This window comes from Saimiri boliviensis, chromosome 10 (genome assembly GCF_048565385.1).
Source record: "Saimiri boliviensis isolate mSaiBol1 chromosome 10, mSaiBol1.pri, whole genome shotgun sequence".
NCBI classification, from domain to species: domain Eukaryota; kingdom Metazoa; phylum Chordata; class Mammalia; order Primates; family Cebidae; genus Saimiri; species Saimiri boliviensis.
In genome coordinates this window covers 38,573,291-38,597,895 of record NC_133458.1, presented here as the reverse complement: position 1 = coordinate 38,597,895, position 24,605 = coordinate 38,573,291, and the positions used below count along the sequence as shown (strand labels likewise).

At 35.2% G+C, this 24,605-nt stretch overlaps 1 protein-coding gene across 1 annotated transcript in view; it reads left to right on the top strand.

The window, feature by feature from the left end:
• The window catches only part of ANKRD7 (ankyrin repeat domain 7), a 1,180,453-nt gene that overhangs the window by 135,438 nt on the left and 1,020,410 nt on the right, over window positions 1–24,605 (top strand). The window contains exon 13 of the mRNA XM_010343808.3: window positions 14,655–14,754. The gene's annotated coding sequence lies outside the window, so the exon portion shown is untranslated. The remainder of the gene's footprint in view (window positions 1–14,654; window positions 14,755–24,605) is intronic.

Below are 24,605 nucleotides of genomic sequence, written 5' to 3'. Positions count from 1 at the left end.
ATATAAAATAAAAGAAGTGAAACATTTAATAAACTTGAGTATAATTTAAATACTTAAGCTACTTATTTTCTTACAGCAGATTTATTTGCAATTTAATTGATATTTAGGTGCTTTAGTGAATTTAATCTGTTTATTGGTTAGGACCTGAGACATATGAGTTTGAAGTTGGGCATTCTTCATCTTGTTAATTTCAGTGGGGAGTAGAAGGAACTGTTTCTATGGACTTAGACTATAAATAACCCCAACCTATTTTATACATTGTCCTGATATTCATCATTGGCACCAGTCAAAAGAATGAATGTCTTTGAACAACTGTATTTAGTGTTTAACTTCTCTATGCCAAGGATAAGGAAACACTTCCCCTTCACACTCTAAAGCTTTTCTGAAAAAAACAAAAAACAACAACAACAAAAAACCCAAAAAACAAACAAACAAAACCACTGACGAGAGGCAGATTAAATAGGATAAAAGGTATATAAATTTATGTAGTCATAGTTTTATGTGATACGGGAGCCTTCAGCATGGAAAACCAAAGATATCAGGAAAATTGTACATTTTCTTCTTAGATTCAACTAAGTACAGGCAGCTATGTAGAAATATAATTGTATGAAAAGGCTATGATTTAATATTGATAGACTGAGTGAGGAAACCCAGCAAGGGCTATCTGTCTAGATATTTTTGGCCTCTCTGAGCATGCATTCCTTCCTTCTGGGTATGGCCAGTTTTTACATAGAAGGGCAGAGGCACCGTTAGAGTCGTATTTTTAGGTTTTATGGCTGGCTTTGGCATAAAGCGGTCTCATTTCTGTGACCCAAGTTGGGGAAGAGAATTCTAGTTTCTATGGCTAGACTCAGGAGAGAATGGGACTGAGAGACAGAATGGCAGGAGAAGGTCAGAACTACACTTTTGCTTCTGAAGCTGCTTCTGGGGCCTTCACTTTGGTGCATTGTCTCCTGACAACTGACAATTCAAGTCAACCAACATTTATTGAACATCTGAGGTTATTGTGAAGATAAAGGCCCACAGGAGCATAATGTCTAGTACAAAAATCAATACTGAGTGTATTGAAACAATTATTCCTACTTTGTATGTGACGCTTGCGATCTTTTTCATGCAAATTAATTTACACATCTTTTATTCTTAAAAATTGTAGTTTATGTCAATAGAACTTATAAGATTCTCAGTTAAGAAAACTTCAGCTGCAGATTTTGAGTTTATTCATGTCTCGAAGTTTATGATCATTTGAGGGTAACTGTTTTTCAAATGAAGCTGAATTTATATAGACAGATAACCTGTTTTGAAACTTTCCTCACAAGCCATAGAGTAATAAAGCAGATATGTGAAACAAGCCCCATTAAGTAATCTTTTCATTGACTTTGATAGGAGTATTTGAAATATAGCCAATTGCTTCAAGTCAGAATTTTCTAAATTAGTTACTCATGGAAATTGATGGCAAATCTAGATTCTCTTGCAATCTAGTTACTCATTACTTGTAGACTAGTAGTACTTCATTTACTGTATCTCAGCTTTGTATTACCATTAAGCTTTATACTACCACTTAGAATTGTTTTATAGGCATCATAAAGCAAATAATTTGTCAGATAATTTAAATGTAAATTGGTAGATATTAAGTTACAGAGACAAATTACTATACCAGCAACTTGATGAAATCTTTTCCACACAAAAACTCAGGAGGAAAGTGAGGACATTTTATTGAGTCAAGCTCAAGAAAGAAAAACTTTGTGTATGTTGCCACAATTTGTATGTCGTTCAATCAGGGTGCCAGGCCAAGTGAAGACAAGGAGAAAAGAGACTAAATCAATTGGCCTTTCTTCCTATTTAACAGAAATGTTTTGAAACTCTTAGGTAGTTTTTATACTAACATGTTTTTGTCTCTTTGGAAAAACAGCCTCAAGCTACCATTTCTGTCACAAGGTTGATTAGATCAGGAAACAAAAAAAGTTAAATTACTAAAATGAATAAGATAATCAAACAAGTTATTTAAGTTAATTAACTGTTATCTAATTTTGTAAAAATAAGTTCTGTGTAGACTTGGTTCAAATTATTGCAAGAATATTGTGGCTAGTATGTTTTCCATTTCTCCACTTATTTCTAATATTGTCTCCAGACTTCTGTTTTTGAAATTAGTGTGTGATCATGTAAACATTCAGTGCTCTTTATCCCCAGGACAAAAGTGTTCAAACTTTTAAAAAAGTCATTAATATTTACTTGGTTATTAGCAATGTGTCTTTTAAAGACATTTATTCATCTTTATCAATTATTTAATATAGTTATGGGTAAATATTACTAGCTGCTAGGAGATAGGGCCTGGTATATTTCCTTTTCTATATTTTTCAGTCATGGAAATACCATGATAACTTGTTCAAATGTATAAGTAGATGAAAATGAAAAGTATTTTGTTTCTATTTTCTGAGCAGTATCATCCAGTCATGGACCACATAGAGTCCTAAAGTCATATTCCAAAAATCACATGGCAATCTACTGTCAAATATGTTGTTAATATATCGTGTGACAGTTTATTGTGCTGAACCCCTCTCAACTCCCAATGGGGATGGCACCAGATTCAAGAGGCAGAAGATACCAAGAGGCAGTAAATGAGACATGGAGCTATACTGAAGGCATATAGGAAAGAAAGTCCAGTGGCAGTGGGCTGGATATTAGACTTTCTGGCCCAGTGGTGGTAAGTCAGGCAGAACTGCAACCACTTGTAAAAGGCTTGCAGTTCATATTAACATTTTCACTTAACTCCCTCCCTGTAACAAACTTTACCTGGCAACCTTCATTTAATACAAAACAAAGGGCCCTGTATGGCCCAAGTTCCTTGGGAAGGGCCAGGGCCTCAGATGTTCCTCATAGATAAGAAATCAATCTCAGATTGACCACTCCTGGATTCCTTAGCAAAGAACTCTGGACACATTCAGGTGCATCTTCCATACAAGGTCATTTTCAGTGTATGCATATGTCAAGTTATTGCTATCAGGTGCATCTACCATACACCACTCAATTAGATTCTCTAATATCATTAAAATCCGGGAAATGGAAAACATATAATTTGTTAGCAGTTTTTTTATATAGCTACTAGAATTATCAGTCACTTTCTCAACACCGAAAGAATTATATCAACCATCGTCTTTGATTCACGGAAAAATCTAGGTAGTTGTCTTTCTTTTTAAAAAAGGAGGAGAGCAAGAAAACTACCATGGGTTCTGTGATGGTTAATATTGAGTGTCAACATCATTGGATTTAAAAATGCAAAGTATTGTTCCTGGGTGTGTCTGTAAGGGTGCTGCCAAAGGAGATTAACATTTGAATTAGTGGACTGGGAAAGGCAGATCCATGCTCAATCTGTGTGGGCACAATAGATTAGAATCAGCTGCCAGTGTGGCCAGAATAAAAGCAGGCAGAAGAACTTGGAAGGACTAGACTGGTTTAGACTCCCAGCCTACATCTTTCTCCTGTGCTGGTGCTTCATGCTCTTGAACATTGGACTCCAGGTTCTTCAGCTTTGGGGCTCGAACTGGCTTCGTTGCTCCTCAGCTTGCAGATAGACCACTGTGGTACCTTACCTTGTGATCGTGTAAGTCAGTACGCCTTAATAAACTCTCATTTACATATACATCTATCTTATTTCTTCTATCCCTCTAGAGAACCCCAACTAATACAGGTTCTTTCTCAGCTCGGTATTAGAAAAGTGTAAATATGACTTTGACTATTTTGTGTGGGCATCCTTTGAAAGTCTTTGTGTACTCCAGGGGATAAAATATCCAGTGTCAAAACCAGTGGTTCAGACTACAGGAGTAAGTTTAGACTTTTTAACCTGGCATAGGTTCTGGTTGTGGCAATTATCTACCTTCCAGCTCTGTCTCTAGCACAGCCCACTCCAGATACCCAGGGATGAGAGCTCACTGCCCTAGTTGCTAATTCCTAAACATGAAAAGCTGTTTTTCATTCTCTGTGCTCTTGAAAATATTGTTCCTCTCTTCAGTTAAAGAAATCACTTGTCTTTCTAGATTCTGGCAGTTCTACCTCCACAATAAAGCCTTCTTTGATTTTAGGAAGCAGAATTCCTCATATATGTGTTGGTCATTCTAATCTAATGACACCATTCACATTGCATTGATATTGCTTGTTAAAATTTTAATTAGACTTATTCTAGAGATCTTGAAATGTGCCTTATTTTTATATTTGTATCGTCTAGATTGGAGGTATTCAATAAATATTGGATTAATACATGTATTTGACTAAGTAAATATTTTAAGAGTATGCATTAGAAATGTTATATATTCCAATTGCTATATAAATTGTATTTTATAAACTCTGACAATATATCCCTTTATAACTCAATTCCCTTTTTTGTTATTTTCCATAATTGTTCTGTATTATATGAATAAATTATATTGGTACATTCATGGACTATATTTTTAAATACTATATATCATTCATGGACTATATTTTAAATACTTACCGGTGCATCATGCTGTTTTCTTGGTGGATTTGGGGTGTTATTTGAGTTTATAAAATACAGTAAAATCAAAATTTATAAACCAGCATTGTTTCTAGAGTTCATTATTAAATCAGTTGTTTTGATTTTATAATTTATAGTCCCAAAGAGGTAAGGCTGTAAAAGGTGATTAAATTGCAAATTAGTCAAGCAGAGCCTATTTAACCTATCGTAACATGAAATATGGCATAATGGTAAAATTTCAAATTTATTTAAAATAACACTAGAAGGAAGGACAACTATTAATTTTCCCTAATAAACTGCATTCTGATTTCTAACTGAATAATGTTAGGAATGCATTTCTAGGGCTTTTGAAACTCACCTGAATTGGAGAAAGTCCTAAAGAAAAGGAGGGAAATGTGTTTTACTTCTTGTTACTCAAAGTATGGCCCACGGAGTGGCCACATCATCATCACCTGGGAGCTCTCGGCAGACTTTCAGGCTCACCCCCGCCTACTGAGTCAGAATCTGCAGTTTAGCTGGATTCCCAGGTGACTTATGTCAACACTAAACATTGGGATGCATTGGAGATCAATAGTGACTTTTTGTCTTTTTTTTTCCTTTTGGAGTTTTCCTCTTGTTGCCCAGGCTGGAGTGCAATGGCATGATCTGGGCTCACAGCAACCTCTGCCTCCCAGGTTCAAGTGATTCTCCTGCGTCAGCCTCCCTAGTAGCTGGGATTACAGGTGCCCACTGCCATGCCCAGCTAATTTTTTTTTTTTTAAGTAAAGATGGGGTTTTACCATGTTGGTCAGGCTGTTCTTGAACTCCTGACTTAGGTGATCCACCTCTCGGCCTCCCAAAGTGCTGGGATTACAGGCGTGAGCCACCATGCCTGGCCTTTATCTTTTGATATATGCATTTGAAGAGGGATCTCCCTACTGTTAAACAACTACATAAACGGAAGCACTACTTGATATCACCAATTTCTGGGAATTATTAATTTGGGGAAAAGAAGTATTTCTCCCACAGGGGTCTGTGAAAGGACCTAGGAGTTTTACTGATCTCCATTGAATTGTATTCCTATTTTGTAAGAAGGAAAAGCGTTGGGGGTAATCTAAAATTCATTAGATTAAACATGATTCCAAATTAGTGACTTCAGTTTAAAAAGTAACGTCAATGGTGATACACATTAAATGTGTTTGTAATTTTTAAAATCAATTGATAAGATATTTTAGATTTAGAGAGTTTCTTGAAATAAAGTATTTAACAATGCTTGTTCATCAACAACATAGTAGGATAAATACTTGGGAAGACATGATAAAATTTTATAGAAGCTTTATAATAACGTACTGTATGTGTACATAAATATGTACACACTGCTATGATTAGTTTGGAATAGAATATTAAGGCATATAAAAGTAAATAAGGCACAGCAAAACAAATATCTCCAAATGGCTATATAGAAAAAAAAAGAAAACTTCAAATTTATTAATATGATGGACATCTAAAATTTAAATATTATATAAGGTTGTTTATGACACTTTAAAAATAATATAAATGAAAATGTATTAAATATATAGCGATGAGCTATATTCATTGTATACCAAGTAGGATAATGCCTTGATGAACAAGATCCTTCTATAACTACTTTCACTGTTTTCTGGATCTAACATTTGAAATTCATTTTCAGAACTACTAACAGAACAAAACAGCATTGGTAAACGGTATCTGTAAATTTCGTTGTTTAATCCAACCTTCTTCTCTAGTGCCAATTATTATTACCATTAGCTGGCATGATTGAAAATGCAGTTTTGGAGAGTATCTCCTCTGAGCTGTACTAATGTTAGCTATACACACTAACTGCTAGTAAATATAGTCATTGTTTAGTGTTTACCCATAGTTTCCGTGAAATATGTTTTCATGTGCTATCTTTAAAGTAAATACATCATGTATTGCCACATATGTCTTGAGAGCATGAATATGTTTTTATAATAGAATAAATTATGATAAAAATAATAAATACTAAGATATTAACATTATCTTCTCTTTATCTGGACCTAATACATTGAATTTCTATTCAAAAAATGTAAAATATCTGTTTAGTGAATCTAAACAAGCTAATATTAAGTCTCTTCTTACTTCCGGGAGATATCATGATGTAGTAGAAATAGTGCTGTATTAGAGTAAAAGAAACAACCTTAAATTTTTCTGTGTACTTACTAGCTTTGTGGCTCTGAAACAATCAGTTGTCTCTTGGCCTGCAAGCAAATTCTGAACTAAAATGCTATCCTAAAGATCTTTCTAGTTCAGATCTATAATTAGAGAGCAGTGTTTTGAAATTTCTATACATACACACACACACACACACACACACACACACACACACAAACACACATTATATATTTATATATATATATTTATACATGTTTATGTTTATTTTTTCCTAATACAGTGTTACATGTAGAATATTAATCTGAATAATGCTTCTAGTAGTAAATTCAACAGTAAATATTGATTTTTTTTTTTTACCTTAACTAACCTAAGTAACATAGAGATAGGTTTATGGGGCTCTTTAATACTACAAATACTAAATACATTCAAAATTCTGTTATTCTAAAAAAAGAGAAAACTTTTTTTCTACCAAATTTTATTAAGTATTTAGATCTCAAAAAATAATTTGTAAAGCAGTTTATTTTCCTACATATAGACATAAATTTGAGTTACATGCCAAATGTAGTTCTAAACTTTAAGTTAGTGACTTTATAACATATGGCAATTTATTTAAAGTTGATTCATATAATATTACTCAATAAAGTGTAATATGAAAGAATCTTTAAAATAATGGCAAAAATTTGCTTAAAACATCACTGTTTGTTTTTTTTTTCTTAACAGATGCCATATGATTTGTTTGTTGATGGTAGGTTATGAATATGAATAGAGTGTAGTGACGTTGATCTATTTAGTGGAACTTGCTAGTTGTTGACTACATGTACTAGTTGTTAGTACATTAAATATGCACTAGCAATTAGTGCATATAGTCAACATATTTTCACAGACAAGTTTTTTGTGCTTTTGCTAGCACCCTTTTTGAGAGTAAAGATCTTATTTAATTTTTTTTTTGGTATTGTCAACACCTTTCTTTCTTTCTTTCTTTCTTTCTTTTTTTTTTTTTTTTTTTTGAGACAGAGTCTCACTCTATCACCAGGCACCAGGCTGGAGTGCAGTGGTGCGACCTCCGCTCACTGCAGCCTCCGCCTCCCAGGTTCAAGCAATTCTCAAGCCTCAGCCTCCTGAGTAGCTGGGACTACAGGCGTGTGCCACCATGCCCAGCTAATTTTTTTGTATTTTTAGTAGAGATGGGGTTTCACCATGTTGGCCAGGATGGTCTCCATCTCTTGACCTCATGATTCCCCCGCCTCGGCCTCCCAAAGTGCTGGGATTTTAGGCGTGAGCCACCGCGCCCGGCCTTGTCAACACCTTTCTTAAAGCAGAAGCATGTTGAAATCACATGGGCAGATCTTAATTTGCAGAGATTTTTTTTCACTTTTACAGAAGAAACCTTCCTTATAATCATACTTTTGTATTCATCCTTTTTCTTCTATGACATTTTCTCTTCTGTATTTCTCATGTACGTATTTGTGTTGAGATCTCTGTCGTGCTACAGTCTTTATGTTTCACATCTTGTAATCTGGTGGAGAGGGACTATCCTCCCTTTGTAACATGTGAGTGGTATAGATTATAAAGCTTACTGAAATATGGTTACATGGATGTGACTGTGAGTATAAATTCCCTGGGGTTTAGGGGTAAAGGTTAAGAATGAGTTTATTCGTGGTTTAAAGTATCATTTTCCCATTCTCGAGCAATTAAAACTATTGTTAAGTGCTTTAAGCATTCAGAACATGTATTGCCTTCACATAGACATTGTTCTGAGTTTTTATTCATTAGAAGAGATTCTTTGAAGGGAAATTTCTAGGCCAACACATTTGAACAATTTAATCCAAGTGCATCTCTGAAAATTTTCAGTCTTGTCATATTTGACATTTGAAAATTCTCTTTTTATTGTTTTAATTTGTTTCTGAAGTTGAACATTTTTGAGCATTAAACATTTGTATTTTGTATTTTAAAGATTTCCCATTTTTCTTCTGTAACTAAGAGCACTCAGAAATCTGCTACCACTCTTACTCTTCCTTCACATCTGTTTCCTATAATGAGGCTCTTCTACCTTAGAATTTTATTTACTTTTTAAAAGCAGAATATTATATAAAGTGTTCTATAAAAATATTTGCTTTGTCCTAATTTTTCTGCTTTATGATATCTCTTATATATTCTTTTACTGTCTCAAATTCTCTACTTCATTTTGTGCTAACCCTCCTGCAGTTTTAAAAAATTTTGCCAATAGTCATTGTTGAGTTCAAAATCTTTCAGAATCTCCTTCTTGTCATTAAGTAGAAACTCCTCTGCTTGATGACAAAAGCCTTCAACAAAGAATATCTGGCTTCCATTTTTCTAGTTTACCTCCATTCATTCAGGCTACACTCTACACAGCTTGAATTATCTGTATCCATGTTCCTTTGAATTTGTCAGACACTTTCTCACATTTGAATCTTGGTTAATTTTAGTTCCACTTTCTTGACAGCTTTGTCCTGTTATCTCTAATTGAAACTCTACAAGGCATATTTAGGATTTTACAGCTCTTCATAAGAGCTAATTTAATCCTCAATGACAGGTTTATTGGAATCATCATTTATGGCATTTACCATGCTTTGTTGTATAGTTTTCTCAAGTTACCATATAGTAATGGTGTCAGCGCCTCAAAGGTTGGTCCTGTATGCTCTTTCTCATGGCACTGTGGGTCTTTATACATATAAAGTATACATATACAGTTATTTAATTGAATTAAACCTAAGTAGTAGTTGGTTAAATCCAGATTTATTAAGAAGATTAAATTAAGTCCTATAGGAAAGGTCTCAAAAATTCTTGTGGATTTTGGAATTTTATTTATACACTGAGCCAGAAGCTTTGGAATTATTACTGCTCTGGCATAGAGAACATATTTATAAATATTCTTTTGGGAATACCCCTTTTCTCTCTTTAAAATAAGATGGATCCACTGCAAATAATTCCACAAGTAACCTTTCCTATGCCACCCATGGGTATTGGGCAGTAAAGCCTCAAAATACAGTTAATATTTAAAGAGGACAGTCTGAATACAGGGAATCATGAAACTATCTCTCTATGCTTAAGAGAGATTTTAATTTGACAGTGTAAACAGGAAGTAATATTTAGAGACATACTTTAACAAAGAGATAACAGAAAATCTAAGATTTCCATCTTAATGAGAAATTGACATTTCTAAAGACATGAGAAGACATCTGCTTCTGATCAAGATGAACTAACAGGGGCTGGATTTACCCTGTTACCCAAAATAACAAACGAAATGTAAAATGGCCGGGCACAGTGATTCACACCTGTAATCCCAGCACTCTTGAAGGCCAAGGTGGGATGATTGCTTGAGCCCAGGAGTTCAAGACCAGCCTGGGAAACATAGTGACACCCTTGTTTCCATGAAAAAAAATTAGCTGGGTGTGGTGGCTTGTGCCTGTAGTCCCAGCTACTAGAGAGGCTGAGGCAGGAGGACAGTTTGAGCCCAGGAGGTAGAGCCTGCAGTGAGCTGTGATTGTGCCCCTGTACTTCATCCTGGGTGACAGAATGAGACCCTGTTTCAAAAAAAAAAAAAAAAAAAAAAATATATATATATATATACACACACACACACACACAATGTACTAATAATGTGTATTTGCATATGTATGACACACACACATATAAATATACATATATGCAATATACACATCACACACACACACACACACACACACACAGACAGTGTGATCCTTGAGTAACAGGAGCAATCAAGATGAATCATAATTATCCAAGCTTATGGCCATGAGAGAGTTTCAAGCAGCAAGGGGCAACCCAGGCAAAGCCTGGCAGACACGAGTTGAGAAGATGGAGCAGACAGTCTGGGGAGGCCAACTTGGCTAAAGTTTGCAAGACAGAGTACCAGAGAGGGGAAAACTGAGCAGAGAATTCCAGAGGTGTTTTAGGCCCCACTCAAACCCAAACTATTCTTAGGTATGGAATGAATGTGTTTCCTTCAAAACCCAAAGAACCAGGAACTGTGAATCCTTCTTTGTAGTAATGTGTGCAAAATGCAGCAGCTGTCCCATACTTTGGAGACCCAATGTCTCAGTGCCCATGACCACTGGACCCCTTTAAAGAAGTGGCAGTTCCCTGAATCTTCAAAACTTTCATTTTACAATCTCTGTAGCATGTGTGTTTCATCACATTTTCCAGTGTTCTAGGCACAGTTGCTCACCTTACCCAATCATTTTATGTTAAAATAATCAATGTGATGTTTAGTGGGATGTTCAGATGGCCCAGATCTCTTGAGATTTATTATGATGAAATGTAGGAAAGTTAGCTTAGTCTGGAACCAAAACAGTATATGTGTATTGTTGCCTGCTGCATTTGAATTTGATTTCTGGTCTTGTTTTCTGATTGGATAGGAAAGAACAAAATTTGCAATATTAATGCCTACATATCATATACTTGAATCAAAATTGATCCATTCTAGTGAAATTTCACACCTGGCAAGACAACTGTGATAAGGATGCTATTTGAACCTATAGTCATCCTTGAGGACCCATCTAGCTATTGTGGGGACCATAATGGTGAATTAAATGATATATGAACCACCACTTCTACATTCATTAAACATTTAAAAGTGACCTTTAGTCAGTAGGTTCTGGTCCTGAAACCTGACTCAGACACAAACTGGCAAGTGATTATGACATTTTATTGAAGTGACCACTTTTATCCTTTTGCTCATTCATTCTTGATCACTTGTTTTTATGTTACTTATTGTAGCAAAATATAAATAACATAAAATTTACCATTTTAATCATTTTTAAGTGTACAATTCATTGGCATTAAGTACAGTCACATTGCTTTGCAACCAACATCTATCCATCTCCAGAACTTTTTCATCATCTCAAACTGAAACACTGTACCCATAAAACAGTAACTGCCCATTCTCTTTCCTCCCTGCAGCAGAATCACTACAGAATCACTATTCTACTTTCTGTTTTGCTCACTTTTGATAATATGTTAAGCAGCATCTTGATGACTGCCTATCTGTTTTGTCCTTGGAAGTGCCATATTCTATTTACCATCTTCATAATGCTCTACTGGGCACTCTGATTTTGTTGCTTGTTAAAATAACTATAAAGCTCTGACTTCTGCTAGTTCAGCCACACCACATTGCTTTTGTTGCTTCCTACCTTTGCTAACAGCAAGTCAATTTCTGTGATAGCCTTACCGTCATCCCTGGCCCATACAGGAGAGCGATCACTGACCATTTTAGTGATGCCAATAATGCTCAGGTCTGCACATTTCTTATAATCCTGGTAAACAGTGTGTCTTCTAGTTCTTCTCAAGAAAGATACTTTTTTGGAGGGTCTTGTGGCCTCACATAACATTTTCATGCACCTGATAAAGACATACCCAAGAATGGGTAATTTACAAAAGAAAGATGTTTTTAGACTTACAGTTCCACATGGTTGGGAAGGCCTCACAATCATGGTGGAAGGCAAGGAGGAGCAAGTCATGTTTTACATGGGCGGGTGGCCGCAGGCAAAAAGATAGCTTGTGTAGGGAACTCCCATTTTTAAAACTATCAGATGTTGTGAGACTAGTTCAGTATCATGTGTACAGCATGGGAAAGACCTCCTATAATTCAATCATCTCCCACTGGGTTCTTCCCACAACATGTAGGAAGTATGGGAGCTACAAGATGAGATTTGGGTGGGGATACAGAGTCAAACCATATCAATAACTCCTCCAGCTGTCCTAAATCCCTGAGCCTTTTAATCTCTTCATTTAGCATCTGCCACAGAAACTCAGGCCTTTCAACCTTACTCACCCTGGGTCATGACTTTTTCCAGGCTTCTAATAGAAATTCAAGCAGCAAATTTGTACTAATATTATATCCTTTTTTTGTGAGAATGTTCAATCCTATATCTAAAGAGGGTATCTCCAAGTCAGTAAATTCCTTATTCAGTTTGTGGTCCCACCTTTTTGAGTACATTCAGGATCCAATTTCACAAGCTTTTCCTGGGCTCTATTGTATTTGCCTGCTGCATCGCATATCTCCTTTGTGGAAATACGTTTATGTCCTTCTTCATTAGGACCCACACTTCTTAGCTGCGTTAACCTTGGCTATATGTCTGATGGCCAGGTGAAGAGACCAGGAAAGCTCCTGAGAGAATATGTTATTTTGTGTGGAAGGATGGGAGAAATTTCTGTATGGTCTTTACACATAGGATGATTGCTAGTTGTTAGTGGGAAAGAGTGAGACTATTCTGTATATTGAGAGGATTTAAAGGATGGTGGGGAGTCAGTCATCAGGATTTTCCATGTCCCTCTACCATGTGACAGCATCACAGTATTACTTGACTTATGAACCTGACTTTGGCATGAGAGCCCTGCCTTGAACATTTAACTGCCTTTGAACTTTAGCATCTCTGACTCCTAAATACTGGTCTTGAGCTCCATTTTTTTTTCTGTTTGCACATTTTATGAGCTTCTTGTGAGCTACTAAACAAACTCTCTTGCTCTCACAGTTAGCTTTTGATTGCTTATTAATTTCTCTTAGCATTTTATATACATCTTACGGAAGCAATGAACTTAGTAAAAATAATTTCATTCCATTATGGTTCTATTTACCAATTCCTTTGTACAGTTCAAATGTCTGAATCCTCACTGTATTCAGGGAACGGCCCTTCCCCACCAGTTTCCCAGGTGGCCACTGGTGAACATTTTAACAATTGGTTGTCTATGCTCCACTTGCCACTCAGGATGGAGTCTACATTGCCAGCTGGGGAGTGAGTGACAGTCCCATATCCTATCTTAATGCCTGTCATCTCAGACCATTCCTGGTAAAATCATGCCCACTAATGTATTTGGAAATTAGATACTGCAACAAAGCTAGAAATGCATGAAGTACACCGGATGGAAAAACCCATGAAAGAAAAAGGGAGTAAGAAAGAGGCAAACGAAGTACTATCCAACACTAAGAATGTCTCTGCCAGCCTGGTAGAGAGCTCTGGAGCAAAGATGTATGTTAGAGAAAAGCTGAGTTGGGTGTAGTCCATTCTAGTTAGCTTTAATCAGTCTTTGACTGGGACCCAACGTAAGTGATTAAACTTGGCTCAGAAGCTAAGTCAGACCTTCAAGGAAGTAACAGCTGAGGTTATCAGCTTACCACATTCTTCACAGCTGAGTAGTGAGTCTCTTCTAAAAAGGGGATCTGTAGGCCACATCATTATTTCTGCCAAACCTCCCATAAAGTATTACTCTTTGCATTGATTTTTGAATCTGTTTCTGATTGTGACAATAAATCTAGAACTGGAAGCTTCAAATGTTGCCTTTGCTGGAAGTGCTCTTCACCTCTTCTAGGTAAAGATAGACACATGGCAGATACCTGGCAATGCTATACTGCATTTTAATGCTGATAGAGCATTTTTTCCCTCAAGGCCCTTTGTATTGATTAAGTCATTCTCTCTTACTGATTTTAAGTGTATGTTTTCTCCTCTAGCCTCTTATTTGCGTTTCATGCATTTAATCCTTGATTTCAGGGAGAATGCAGAGTTTCAAATAAAAGGATTGAATGATGTCAACACATCTTACATAGGAGATATTAATTAAGCATTTTAAGTGTTTTTAAATAAAAATACAATAGACATTTTAAATGAGAAGTACATTACTTATTTGAGAAAGTCTCCATGGAGAAATACTCATAATTAGACATCTAGAATATGTTTTTTGTCCAAGTAACTGTAGTTCAGTCAATGTAGTAATTTAGGTCTGGACTGTTAAATGTCACGTTTTAATTTACTCTTATAAAAAATAGATTTACCCACTGATATGGTTTAGCTCTGTGTCCCTATTTAAATCTCATCTCGAATTGTAATCCCCACATATCAAGAGAGGGGTCTTGTGAGAGGAGATTGAATTATGAGGGTGGTCTTTTCCTTTGCTGTTCTCATAATGAGTTCTCACGAGATCTGGTTGTTTGAAAGTGTGTACACTTCCTGCTTTTCTCTCTCACTCTCTCCTCCTCTGCCAGATAAGATATGCTTGCTTCCTCTATGCCTTCCTCCATGATTGTACGTTTTCTGAGGCCTTCCAGCAATGCTCACTGTGCAGTCTGCTTACTCTACAGAACTGTGAGTAAATTAAACCTCTTTTCTTCATAAATTACCCAGTCTTGGATAGTTTTTTATAGCAGCATGAGAACAGACTAATACACTCACTAAATGAGTAGTTAGTCAATAATATTGCAGAAAATCTGACTCTTAAAGCCATCTAGAAGCACAGCATTTAATTATGTCACTTCCATCTACTTCAATATTTATTATCCTTGTTAATTAAAGCATTTCCCCCAAGACTTCTGCTTGCCAACCATGTGTTACTCTGTCTAAAAGTGCCATGTATTCTTGAAGATAAAAATATTTGATAAAAATATTATAAGGAACAGTCATGTTACCACCAATTTGCTCTCCCAAAACAGGTATGTAACATTTACCTGAAAACAGTTTATCTTAGAAGTTATATAAATATTTTACTAATCCACATTGGTCTTTTCCAATGCGCTATGCCTTTGTGTGTCTGAAACTCTGAAGGTTGACCTACCATAAACAAAAAGACAAATTTATTACAGAAGTGATGGTGGAAAAAATTGCTGTTTAAAATAATCGTTGTCTAAAAAGGGTGGACACTGTTAAATGAATTTATTTTCTACAGAGTTCTTTGATGGATTTGAAAATGCAAATCTGAGCTTTGAGCTGAATTTCAAAGCAGTGTTCTGAGGATAATTTATAGTTCTCTTGGAAAGGAGATGAAAAGAGGGAGATGGAATAGAGAAAGATAAGGAGTCAGCAGTATGGGGGAAGGTGCAATTCTAAGTGGGGCCACAGGGTCAGTGAAAAAAATCCTGGAATGGGGTTACCAGAAGCTTAATGATAAAAATTACGTTGTTTCTATTTCTTTATTGTAAATCCTATTCTGACTCAAATCTTCATAGAATCTGTCATACATGCAAATACCTAATTTTAGAGCCAGAGTATTTTCTTATAGTTTTTATGAAGTTGGCTTAATTGTTTGAAATAATTATGGAAAGAGATTGAAGCTGAATTCCATGACTGGACTGATACAAATCAGAGAAGGATATCGTTAGTTAGAAGTATCAACAGAATTAAGGCATCGGAGATGAATGTGAAAATAAGTTGAAGCCACTCTCATGTACTGCCCTCCATCTCTTGAATATTGAGTCATTAACGGAAATCCTGGGAGGTTTTTTGAACTGTTCATAAATAGCAGAATTAGGGTTTAAGGTTTAAGCCCGTTAGCTAGATATCTTTAAAAAAATTCTTGCCGTTAGATCTTAAGGGGATTACTCACACCTTAAGAACTGTTAAAATCTCAGTTGCACAGCGATACTAAAATCCAAGGCCTTCGTAATAGTGGAACTGGAAACTGAACATTCTAGAAGACTTTCCTCAGTGGCTCACTCCTCTCAATTTCTCTGGTTACATTAGTTTTTACTCATCTTATTGAAGATTTGCTTTCTCCACAATGTCAAAAACTCAGCTTCTAATATCTGAAAGGAATGATTACACTTGCTGAGTCTCAAATCACAAAATAACAGGGAAAGGTAGGCTTATGCTTGACCTAGATCACTTCATGTGACCTCCTCATCACCAACCAACTGTGCCATTGTATCCTTTGCATTGTAGACTAGTATAGGGATTTTGAATTTATTTTAATTAATTATAAAATTAATTTTTGAGATGGTTTTACTCCCTTATCAAGGCTAAAGTGCAGTGGTGTGATCATGGCACATTGCAGCCTTGCCCTCCTGGGCCCAAGTAATCCCCCTACCTCAGCCTTCATGAGTAGCTGGGACTATAGTTGTGTACCACCACACCTGGGTAATTTTATTTTCTTTTAGAGATGAGGTCCCACTATGTTGTCCAGGCTGGTCCTGAAATCCTAGGCTCAAGCAATTTTCCTGCTTCAGTCTCCGAAAGTGCTGGGATTTACAGGTGTCAGCCACCATGCCTGGTGAAGGATTTTATTTTTAGAGCATCAACATTTTTGGATATGTTATTTCTACTTTGCTACGATAATTCATTTATTCTTCTGATATATGGATATGGGGACACTGCATGTCCCCAAAGGCAACAGGTGTTTTAATCCGCTGGCTATAGAAAATTATAAATGGCCATTTTCAATCACAAATCATGTCAACTTTGAAAAATAACATCTACTAAAATCATTTGGGGATATAGCAGCAAATAATTAATAAAACAGTTGAGACAAGGGAATAATGCATTTATTGTAGTCAGGAATAGTTGATTGATGACAGAAAAGTTTTTTTTTTTTTCCACGAAAAATTTATGTTAGACTCCCAAAAGTCCATCTGGAAAGTGTTCTCTGGATGCTTACCTGTATGGTTTAATAAGAATTCTTGACATCTTTTAATTAATCATGTCTGTCAAATGATGTTGAAGATAGGCAGCTAAATGGAATGCCTTCAAGGACAGTTTGGCTTTAGTGACTAACGAAGGATTTCATTTACTCAGAAAAAGAGGCTTCCAAATGTAGTATATATTAATTTTCAACAGTTCTTTTTTAAATTAACAGAATATAGACTACTTAGGATATGTTTGAAATAATATGTGTAGTTGTGAGAATGTATATGTATATAAATATCCCTTATAGGTGTTATTTCTGACCTTCATCATCAATGTTGTGTTCATAGGCTATGTAAACAAAAAAAAAGTGTCCACTCACTCTTCCTTCTAAGCTATGTTTCTATTCAGGAGGGATGATTAGGGATAATAACCCTTTTCTCTTTGTATTGTTCTTACAATTATTTCATTATTCTTGCAGTTTTGTTACTATATGCTGAAGTAATTAATTAATTCTAAAATCTTAGTGGCCCAACTTAACCATTTCATTTTTGGCTCATGGAACATATACAATGCAAATTAGTAGCTGGGATTTGGTGGGGAGTTGGATCCACAGTCAGAGACCCTGGCTGACAGAGGCTCTGTCACCTTCTACGTGAGCTGTCTGGAAGGTATGGCCTTTCCCATTTATGCAATAGCTGAAGAGATACTAGAGGGTCTTGCACTGGTATTTAAGTACTTCCAGAGCAAAATACTTAATTAAGTACTTCCAGCGCAAAGTACTTAATTACCAGTCTTCTGGAGAGGACTTAATTACCAGTCTTCTGATTTAATTGGACAGAACTAGTCACATGACCTCACGTAAATGCAAAAATATTTGCAAGTATTAGAGAGTGTATGAAATAATCAGTGGGCTGACTCTTTGCCATACTATATTCCAGAACTGTATTTGTTGAGCAGGAGAAATTTTAATGAAACCAAGTGAAAAATTAAACTCTGCCCTTTTCTTTTTATTCCAAGGTTACAGCACATGTAAGAGATAATATCATATTTAAACTCGTTAATTCAATTTCCTTCTGATTTTTATGCTGTACATACTTTTCTTCTTCCCTTTAACAGTCTCCAGCACGTGCCGAAGAAGAATGATTCAATGTGCTGAAAGCTCTAAAGTAACTGTGCCTAGAGAAAATAAATATGTTAAAACCCACATGAAACAAACCACAAGCCATTGTTTTTGTAATGTTAATTTAATTTCTGATTGAGAACTTATTGTATAGGGTAAAAAGCAAATCATAGTTTCCGTACCTTTTTGACTCCTCCAGAGATTAACTGTAAACTACCTCTCTTTAGTCAACTTTGCCCCAAGTGACCCATGTTAGAGTTGAGATGGATTAAAAACCAAATGAGATGTTGCTGAACTACAACAGTAATCAGAGATAACAAATATCATTAACACTGTGGAAAACATCAGGGATTCTTTTGAAAATTGATTAATTAACACAATACCTAAGTTTATTCTTTTTGTTTAGTAACCATTTAAGGAGTGATCTGAAAATGATATGCCAATTTTAGCAAGTACAAAATGTCTAGCTATTTAATAAAATATCACAAACGGGTCCTGAATTACATTCAGTAGCAATTCAAATTGCATGTAGGGACAGATATGTTCTCTGGTGGGGACTCCTGCAGAGAGTCTCATTTATGATAGATCAAAATTATTTTTGCTTCATTCACACATAAATGCATACTTATATGACAATCTAGGAAAAGACTTTGTGGAACAAGGTCTGGATGCATTTCTCCTGGTGCCTGTTTTTCACAAATTTATTTTAAACATCTAATTCACTGTTGTGGGCTCTTAGAGATGAACCATCTGTCACAAACCAGAATCAACATTTATTGTAACTTATTAAGAGAGGAAAAGTTGCTAGCAAAACCATTTAAAGTGTAAAGTTGTATATTGAAGACTTTATTTCCCACAGAGGCTTTTAAAAAGCAGATTAAATGTTAATCTGTGAAAATGGTTCTGACTTTTACGAATTGGCAATGATCTCACATGGTAGAATCACTGACAAGGTGGGGAAAGCATGGGGAAGGAAGGAAGACAGAGGAGTACAGCACACTCTGTGTGTGTGTGTGTGTGTGTGTGTGTGTGTGTGTGTGTGTGTGTATGAGAGAGAGAGAGAGAGGAGAAAGAGAGAGAGGGAGGAAGAAGGAAGAAGGGGAGGAAGGGGACTGCCATCTCTGCATCTCCTGGGAGTTGGCCACAGTGCAGAGAGGATGCATTTCTTCAGATGGTGGCAGAGTGTGGTACTGAAACTAATGAGATGACAGAGGGTTCTATAGTCTGGAACCTAATTTTTCTGTGAAACATCCAGTCTTCAGTGAAATTACCAAATGGACTGATTCTTTTTTTTCTTCTTCTTCTTTTTTTTGAGACAGTGTTTTGCTCTGTCAGCCAGGCTGGAGTGCTGTGGTACAAACATGTCTCACTGAAACCTTGGCCTCCTGCATTCAAGCAATTCTCCTGCCTCGGCCTTCCAAGTAGATAGAACCACATGTGCATACCACCACACGTGGCTATGTTTAAAATTTTTTGTAGAGATGGGGGACATCTCACTATCTCTACCAGTCTGTTGCCTGGTCTGGTATTGAACTCCTGGGCTCAAGCAATCCTCCTGCCTCAGCCTCCCCTAAGTGTTGAGATTACATGTGTGAGCCATTGTGCCCGAGCCCGGGTGGATTCATATGACCAGCCCTTTTAATGAAATCAGCAAAAGAGCTAACCTGGTGCTTTTCAAGGAGGTGAATCAAGATCTTAATTTAAACACAAGCACAGAGACAGACAATCGAAAACTTACTAGAAGCTCGGAGATTGGTAGAACTTTTGCAGAGAGTGCCAGATTTGCTCAAGGTAAAATATCTGTAGTCTTAAATTACATTATCTTAAGTTTCCAAATGGAAGGTAAGTCTCAACTGATCTGGGTTGCACAGACATTAAATATTGCATCACACTTTATTCCTTGAGGTAAGCACTAGGTGAAGCAACTAACCATATAACATATTCTTAGGAATTACAGGATTCCTACAGTTTTCAAGAATCAGTGGGGGCCTTTAGATGTTGGCAGGTAAAAAAACAGGATTTTGGACCAGTCACTAAGATGCTACAAAACACAAATTAATAAGATGTCCCACATTTATTTTCAAATTTCCACACTTCTAAAATTCTCAAGTTACAGGTTTTTACTTTTAAATACATTCTCTTCTTTTAAATATTTTTCTTTTTATTCACTTTAATCATGAGTTAACTATATGCAACTGTCCTCCTCAAATCTGACATCTACCCGGAATGTATTACCAATTACTCTATTGTTTTAGGTGAATACATATGACTAAAGTATTCTGAAATTTATATGTACCCAAAATATATCACTTAAAAATTAATGTCAATTCACATAACATCCAATCTCATTTTAGTTTTCAAGAAAATTTTGAAAACTTGATACATTTAGAGAAAAACTTGAGGAAATTTAGTGTCCGAGAGACTGTGTAGTCCTTTAATGTGTTATTTTAAATGTTATCTTGTTCTTTTGATTATTCTCTCGTATACGAAGCCTACTTATAGTGTCATAAAGTTTACTTGTTGATTTTAGATCAGTGTTTATCAATTGTTCACATTCAAGCCATGTGTGCTTAAATGCAAATGTATTCAAAACTGTCAAAATTCACTTTTGAATACATTCTTCTCAGTGGCATCCCTGATATTTCCCACCCCAAGAATCTCTGAAAGGTAGAAAGTAGTCTACCTTTGGTCTTAACTACCATAAAACAAAATGTCTTTGAGCTCTACTTACTGTAGTTTACATTATATATTTTTAAAAGTTTCATTTTCCAACTACATAAACAAGTGGTTGGTGAGGAAGAATCAGAGAAGGATGAGCTATTGTGTCCCTCATTTCTTTTATGAAGCTCCAATGCCAGTAAACATCCATTGCTTTTTCGAAAAAAAAAAAAAATGCATGTATGTGTATTTTGTTTTTTTTTTTTTTTGTTTTCTTCAAAATGCTACAGGTTGACTATGGGCAAACCGGTGAATATAATGACATATTCCCTTTCTTAATTAGATTATACCATGTAGCCAAAGTAATGGGATAGTAATTTCCCTGACTACATTGTATTATATAAGACTTGCTTTAAAGTTAGAAATTCCACATGAGAGGCACATTCTCTTGCTGCTGTAAAGAATCAAATAGCTGTATCTTGGATGGGGTCACGTGGCAAGAAGATGTGAGCGACATCTAGGATTAGACAGGGGCCCTTGGTGACAGCCAGCAAGTGAGGTCTTCAATCCTACAATTTGAGAAACTAAATTCTGCCAACAACTAATGAGATAGGAAGAGAGTCCCACATCTCAGATGACGTTACAGCCCTGACCTGCCTGCATCTCGATTGTAGCTTAGTGGGATGCTGAGCAGAAGATCCTATTAAAATGTACCAGACTCTTGACCCACAGAATCATGGCATTAATTTGAAATAATATATGTGTTGTCTAAGTCACTAAGTTTGTGGTAACTTGTTACTGAGAAACAGAAAACTAAGATCAGTGAAAACATATGTCCCCACAAAACCTATATGTGAATGTTAATATTACTTTGAATCCAAATAGCCAGAACCTAGAAGCAACCCAAATATCCATCGACTGGTGAATAGACAAACAATATATGGTACATCTGTACAGTGGAACACTAGTAAATAATGTAAAGGAACACCCTTCCCACATATTCAACTGCATAATTAAATTGCAAAGCCTAAGTAAAGAAAAAGTAAAGTAGCTAAGTAAAAAAAGGACAGTCATAAATGGCTTCATGCTGCATAAATGTACCCATATGACATTCTTATAAAGGTAATACCATAGAGACAGAAAAAAATCAATACTTGAAAGAGGCTAAGGATATGGTCGAATTGATTGCCTACAAAATGGAGATAGGAAACTTTTCAGAGTGATGGAAACATACTATATATTGTTTGTGATGAGTTAAATATCTATCCGTCATCCATCTATCTAGTTTTAAACTCACTATATATATACATATATATATATACATATATAATAACATCCACAGCAGTAAGAACAGTTAGCTAATCATAAATTTTATTTTCTTCATTTTCGTTGTTAATATTTACAATTCAGAAAGAGATTCTGCCTTGATTGGTCAAAAGTCAATGGACTTTATTTGCAATTTCTGTGTATATTTAATGTATCAGATACTGAGTTTCACACTTAAATGTTTAGTTAATCACATATATTCATGTAATAAACTTTGTAGAAGTCAAGAAAATTTTGAGTATGAAATGTATACAAAAATAATTTTAATAAGCTTAAAAAATTCCAGCTATACATAATTAATCAAAAATTCTCTAATAATTATATGGATATTTAACACGTATGTATTTTTTAAAATCTCATATGAAGGATTTCTGACATATCAGTAAACACTTTAGAGAGAGTAGAAAATATATAATACTTTGTTGCAAATAACATTATAAGATATGGTTACTAGTGGTCTCATTAATAGCTCCAGTAGTAAACAACAATCTCTTCTTTCAGATTTATAATATATTTAAAAGTTAATATTCTACAAGATTGAAATTCACTTATATTTTTAAAAACATAGACCCTTTGGGGAGATTTTAAGATATTTTACAGTTCTAAATCAGGATTTGTTTTTTCTTGAATGAAATATGTGTATGTTGTAAAAAGAGCTAAAATATATGCAGTTCTTTATCTTTTAAAATTGTCTTAATATGAATGACAAGTGTTATGAAATTTTGGTGTCTTTGAAGTTAGGTTTTAATAATATGGATTCAGTTTATTTGCTTTCCAAATAAATCTTCTAGTTGTGATATTTTCTCCTTAGGGTGTAGTCTTTATATTAAATTTCTTTCTAGATGACTAAGTCTCATAGTGAACTGTATTTAATAACCAGCTCAGATGGAATCTATTAAAATGCAATATATTTTTAAGTATTTAGGTACTTAAGATAAAAATATGCACATTTTAGAGGTGAGTACTAAATACAAATTTGTATTTGTAATGGCAAAAGTCTGTTTGACTTTCATTTTTTTTGGTTTCAAGGATGTAAAGGGAAAGTTCATCTTTTCACCTCTAAGACTTCTATGGTCTTGCCTGTAAATATGCACCATTTGTCATTTAAATTACTGAGAAAAGGAATTCATTCTTTAAGCTTCAACAATGGGAGATTTCCCCCTAATTGGTAGAATGATGTATCCTGATCATTTCAGGAGCTGTATTTGTTAGACCAGCTTTTAAATTTGTTAAATATATTTTCTATGTCTAGTTTTTGCAGAATTTTATGAATTATATGTGTAAATGTTTTGGTATTTTAACAGAAAATTAAAAGTCATTTGGGATGTATTTAATTCACTTTGCCAGAACATATAACATTTTATTTACTTAATACAGAGTGACAATAAATATCACTTATGTATATGTAGGTATACATGCTCATTTATCCATCAATTGATCTGTCAAGCTATTTATCCATTAATCCATCCCTTTTGCCTTTTGTATGAAGTGTAAGAGAGGAAGTCTTCCAGGGTGATATATAGAAAAGCATAATGAGAATCAGGGAATACAAGAGTATAGATAAAAAACAAGATTATTTCCTTGCTGACTATATGATATGGTTTGGCTGTATGTCCCCACCCAAATCTCATCTTGAATTGTAATCCCCACATATTGAGGGAGGGACCTGGTGGGACATGATTGGATCATGAGGGCGGTTTCTCCCATGCTGTTCTCATTTAGTGAAGGCATTTTCATGAGATCTGATGGTTTTAAAAGTGGCTGTTTCCTCTGTGTTCTCTCTCTTTTGCTGCCCTGTGAGGAAGGCAACTGCTTCCCCTTCACCTTCTGCTATGATTATAAGTTTCCTGAGGACTTCCCAGCCATGTGGAACTGTGAATCAATTAAACTTCTTTTGTTTACAATTAGTCTCAAGTAGCATATTTATAGTAGTGTAAAAATGGACTAATATACTATATGTTATCCTAAATAATCTCTGGATAACACTGTGGAATATTTTATTTTAACACGGCCTTTATCCAAATTTATTTTCCCTTTGCCCTCTTACTCAAGCTAGTGGGCATATTATACAAGGATTTAGCTATGGTGGTATAAAGAGCTGAAACACAATATGTACCCCAGATGATGGAAGGCCTTGGAATACTTTTGTGGTTAAGAATTATCAAAGAGATTCTGAGATCTTCTGAAAAGTGAAATTTTTAATTGGAGTACAAGTGTTGAAAACTATAAACCCCATCTTCAGATACATTTTTTTCTTGGGCTCTAATAATTGACTCTTTTGGTTTACCAGTTGGGAATGGGTACCTGAATTAAAACATGAAATTTCCTTTCAAGACAGCTTACAAATAAGAATGTACATTACAAACTGGTGTGCTTTTGAACAAAGTTGCCATAACTCAGTTAAAGCGAGTATTTGGACATAATTTTTCACAGATAAAAATGTCCACCCTGTGAACAAAACAGTCATCATAGTTATCTTCAGCCTTCCTCATGATAA